Raw genomic sequence first — 6,100 nt, forward strand, 5'->3', positions numbered from 1 at the left:
TCATATATTAATAATATATCTTGTATTCAATCTCCAACGAAGCATGCGTACCACGTGGTAGCTAAATTGATGAGGACTCAATAAGCAAAAAGTAAACCATTTTTTAGGTCATGGGAATTGATGAGGATCGGGTATTTAAGATACTGAAAATCACTCGATCAATTGAGAATCCATTGCCACTCTAACGACTTTCCTCAACTGTCTCCATTATTACAGATATACAATACCAAGCTCATCAACCGCTCCTTTCATTATTATTGATGTCCCTGTATATATTTAGACAGCAAAAGAAAAATGATAGGCAGATAAGTTATTTTTTTAATTAAGTCTAATTATTTTTTAATTAATTTTTAGTATGTTATTAAAATTATTGAATCAATTTAATTATTAAAATAACTTAGTTATGTAGTTTTATTGTTTATATATATAGGTATCATCAATTATTATACAGGTCCGTATATTAGGTAAAGAAATAACGGTGGTAGAATACAAAATAGGGTTAATAGCCAAATTTATTTATGAAAGATCACTTATTTTTTAAATTAGTTCTTAAATAATTTTTTTAATTATATTAATCATTAAAAGATAAATATAAGTCAAATTGGTCCGTCCGTTAGTTAGATGATGACATGTCACGTGTTAAGTGTCATGTGACATGATGTCATGATAGATTAATGCCACGTGTCACAAGATGATTGGTTGACGTGTCAGGTTAGTGACATCTGGCATGTTACGTATCACTTGACATGTAAACAAGTTATTTATAATTAAAATAGTCCCTGAAAGTCTAGACGTAAATTATTTTTATTCCTAAAATTTTAAAAGTTAATCAAATTAGTCTTTATATAATTTTTTTATTTTTCTTTATGATATTAAATTTAAAATATTTTTTAATAGTATTAATTTTAATATTATCTTTTAGACTTTAATAAACAATTCTCTTAAGATAAAATAATTAAATAATTTGTCAATGCAAGAAATAAAAGCAAATTAATTTTATTATGGAGCTACAGTGTGTGTTGGACGACATTATGGAGAGGAGGAAAACTTTACAGTATAGTGTCAGTGCAAACAGAAAACGGACCGAGCGAATTACCCTAGTCAAATTGGACCGTGCGAGAAGTGGACTTCACGCGGACCGTTCGAATTGTGGAAGAGTTGTCCACGCGTCGCACGCCCATGGCTCCCCAGAACAGTGCCCCTTTTAACCCCACAAGTCGCGTTCCTATCTTCACTTTTCCCTTTCTTCCCCACCTAGTGAGTTGCATGCCATCTTCTTCCTCATTGAAACCCTAAAAGCTTGGTGCTTTTCATCCGTGGGCTGTTCCAAAAATTTTGAAAATGTCAAAGAGATCACAAACCAGAAAGATTGATCGTCCGGAGCTTCACATTGTAAAATATCTCAACTATTTTGATTATGTAAGTTTATTTGTTAATTTTTTATATTTTATAGTTCTGTTTATTATTTTTGAAGTTTAGTTAAGTTTATTGTTGTTAGAACTTGAATTGAGAATGATTGAGTTTATAATTGTATTGATAGAAATTTAGAAATAAATGTTTAAAAAAGAGTGTAAATGTAGTTGATTCTTGTTTAAAATGGTTTATAATATAATAGGTTATAAATAAATAAAACATATGTTTTTAAAAAATTTTGGAGTAATATTAGAAGTTATAATTAAGTAGTTATAGTTAATTGTAGAAATTTAGGAATATATGTTTAAATAATAGTTAGAAATATATATGTTTAATTTGCGTTATTCTTGTGGCTGACTTTTTGGTAAATATAATGGATTAGAAATTAAAAAATAGGTTTTTAGAATTTTTTGTAATAATAGTAGAGATTATAGTTAATTAGTTAATTATTATAATTAATTTTAAAAATTTAGGAATATATATTTAAATGATACTTAGATAAGTGTGTTTAAGTATAATTAATTCTTGTTTACAATTTTGTTCCAATATAATAGATGAGTGTTAAAAATTACTTGTTTATAAATTTTTGTAATAATATTATAAATTAGAGTTAAGTAGGTAGTTGTTATAATTAATTTTAACAATTTAGGATTATATGTTTATATAATAGTCCGGAATATGTATGCTTAAATGTAATTAAGTGAGTGTTGTGGAGAATTTTTTTTAATATAATAGTTTAGTAATAGGGTGGAGGAGCATTTACGATCTACTGGTTTTTACCATGTCGTCCAGATTTGAGTTGTTCAATGTCAGAAAGCACTGGTAAACGCTTTAGTGGAAAGGTGGTACCCAGACACACATACCTTTTACCTTCCGGTTGGTGAATGTGTCGTGACACTGGAAGACATGGCTATGATCTTCGGTCTTCCGACCGATGGTCTTCCAGTGACAGAGATGACTTTGAGTAGTTTTGAAGCCTTACAAACAGAGTGTCTGCACCAATTTGGGGTCGCACCGTTAAAGTCGGAGTGTTGAGAAAGCGGCATAAAATTTACGTGGCTACGAGATTTAAAAGAACGGATATAGTTGACTGATAAAAACAGTATACAGGTGTACGTTAAGTGCCACATCATGTTGTTGATTGTTTTATATGCAGGTGGCACCCGTACTCCAGATGTGACAGGCAAAGGCTACAACCTCAGGATTGATCCACCACGTCGTAGCGCGAGTCGATACACTCCGTCTGTGTTCAAAAAGGCCGCGAAGAAATGCAAGAACATCGTCACCTTTGAAAAGTGGACAGCGAGAAAGTAGTTGTGGTGTAGTTAGTTTTATCTTTGTATCAGTTATCTTTCGTCATGTATACTGTAATTATCTATGTATGACTGAAGTTTCCTAAATACCAACTAAGTATTGTATGTTTCAGTTGATGTTCCTGAATTTCATTAACTATTATATGTATGATGAATTTGCATGTGATGCTTTACTTGGACATAGATTACAATGAGTCTATTATCATAAAGTACATTGAAGTAGGTTACAATGATTCTATTATCATAAAGTACATTCCCTATGATTACAATGATTCAATTATCATAAAGTGTATTGAAACATGTTACAGTGATTCTATTATGGGAAAGTACATTGACATAAGTTACATTGTTTCAAATATCATATAAATCTCTAAATATTTTCTCAACTGACTTTTACTTAGCCAATCATGCTTTCCGATAGCTGGCGGTGTAGTTGAACTTCGACTGTACTTCTGCAATAACTGATTTTACCTTTAAAGAGGGGTCAGCCTCAACCAACGGCTTTATGGATTCTGCAATTGTATTTGAATCCAGCTTTGAATGATCCTGGAAAATGGTTGCTCTGGTACAAGTGTGACTACCGTTGTACCTCCTAATAACCCAAAAGTACTTTTCTGCTGATCATGCTAACTTTGATAAGCCAATCACACCCTGACCCGTATTGTGTACACTTCGCATAAAATGTCAACGGCTCCGACTCATACACACGGTAGTATACAGATCTTCGGAAGGTATACTCCTTCATCGCCTTAATAACAGCTTCCCTGTAACTGAATTCCATCCCCACGGCGAATTCACCATCTGCGACAAAAGGAACTTCTACCAGGACGGCAGTCATACCATAAGTATTTTAATACACGATTGTTTAATGACCACAATTAAATATTAAATCAATACTCACAACATCAATAATGATATACAAACACATTAATACATACTGTTAACTAATACAAATTAACTAAATAAATAACAATAAATACTAATCTTCCAAATAATTTCATAAATACTATAATAAACACTCATTAGTAAACCCTAATTAACTAAATAACTAAATAAATACAAATTAACTAACTAAGTAAAAATAAATAGTAATAACCTAAACAACTAAAATTAAATACTATAACAAATGCTCATTAATAAACCTTAATTAGCTAAATAACTAAATAAACACAAATTAACTAAATAACTAAAAATAAATACTAATCGCCTAAATAGCTTCATAAATACTATAATAATTACTCATTAATAAATAAATCCTAATTAACTAAGCAACTAAATAAATACAAATTAATTAAATAACTAAAAATAAATACCAATCGCCTAAATAACTTCATAAACACTATAATAATTACTCATTAATAAATAAACCATAATTAACTAAGCAACTAAATAAATACAAATTAACTAAATAACTAAAAATAAATACCAATCACCTAAATAACTTCATAAATACTATAATGATCATAAATACTATAATAATTACTCATTAATAAATAAACCCTAATTAACTAAGCAACTAAATAAATACAAATTAACTAAATAACTAAAAATAAATACCAATCACCTAAATAACTTCATAAATACTCTAATAAATACTTATTAATAAATATTAATTCACTAAATAACTAAATAAATATTGCACCCTAAATACTAATTAACTCAATTTATTTTTATCTTAAACTTGACTAAATAAACTATTTTACAAATGCTAAACGAGTACCTGCACTCATATAGTCCGGAAACTCCGGAGCATGCATGGCTTCCAAATCCAAAACTCGCATGAAAGATGGCTCCTCAAATGGCACTTCGTTCGCGAGTGCATTTGCAACGTCTGTCACATTCGGAGCCACACTGCCGTCACCTTGATCTTTATCTCCGTCTGAACCAACGATTTCGTAATTACTTTCGAACTCTTCCTCACTGTCACTATTGTAGTCTTCCCGTAAAATATTTTGGTCGTCTCAGATTATTCGAATTCAATGTACAACTCGATGAACGAGATTTGAGCACGACTTTCAATATACATTGAAAACATCTCCTGCATGCTCGCTTCGTCCGTTATATATTGCGTCTGAAATTGAACGAATCCACCAAATACTGGTACAGGATAACAACATCTGTATAAAATATATGATATTTTTCTTGACATCTCCGAATCAATCTTCTCACAAATCACACTTTTAAGCTCTTTAAATGAAATTGTGAACGGAATAACAACATCCAACGGATCTTCACAAACAAATTTTACTCCTTCAGGCGTCTGCAATAAAATTTGACCAAAATAATACACTTTCAAAAGAATTCTATCATCCATTCTTCTCACTCAATTAAATAAACACAAATACTTCACTATCAATTTTTTCCTATCCAAGCCAACCAGCTCCACACCAGACCAAGAGGAAGAAGAAGAGAAGTCGAAGAAGATGAAGATTGTTAGATCTGGTCGGTGGATTAAGATCTACTACACCTTCGCAAGTGTATATATACACACACAAATCGGACTAAACGACTTCTGTAACCTAATTCAAATAAACTATATAATAATGAAAACGGATCATCCGATTTCTTTTAGTGAAAATAAAAAAATTTTCTCCTCCACAACTCGGACCCAGTGAGTTGCTCAACCTAAATCCAAAAATTCGTTATCAAAGAAAACGAACCATGCGATTTCCTTAAAGTAATATAAAAAAATTTTGTTTATGTACAAGTCACATGGTCCGATATCCTTTATGTTATTTTCATATCTTCTCTCCATGCAAAACAGATCATCCGATTTGCTCAAAAAAATCTAAAAAAAGAAATCATATGATCCAATTTCTTATCACCAACTCTGAACAAAAAAGCTGTCCCACATATTGCTCTAACTCTTCCTCATCTCATAATCTGACACAACACACCCAGCTCTTCCATAACAAAAAAAAAAAAGCCAGAAATAAACAATCAGTGAATTATAAATGGGTAGTGCTAGGGAGCCAATAGCCTAAGCGTACAATGTGTACAATGGGCTAAATCTTTGATCCATGAATAAAATGAACATCATCGATACTATCCAGAATAATCATCCAAATACCAGGGATAATAAACATTTCATGTCATAAAATCACTCATCCCAAAAACTTAAGTTAATTTTGGAGTTCACCAAAAATCGAACCCTTGACTTTTCGGATTTAGAACTCTAATACCATGTCATGAACCCACTCATCCTAAAAGCGTAACCTGACAGGACAATGTAACACTAATAATCAATCTCTAATACTTCCTAAACTTTCATTATTCACATTATACGCTTAGACCATTGGTTCCCTATACTTTCTCATTATAAATTAAAGCAAGGGAATCATCAACATAAAAAAAAAAAGGGAAAAGGGGGAAAG

This window comes from Arachis duranensis, chromosome 9 (assembly GCF_000817695.3).
Source record: "Arachis duranensis cultivar V14167 chromosome 9, aradu.V14167.gnm2.J7QH, whole genome shotgun sequence".
Lineage (NCBI taxonomy): Eukaryota > Viridiplantae > Streptophyta > Magnoliopsida > Fabales > Fabaceae > Arachis > Arachis duranensis.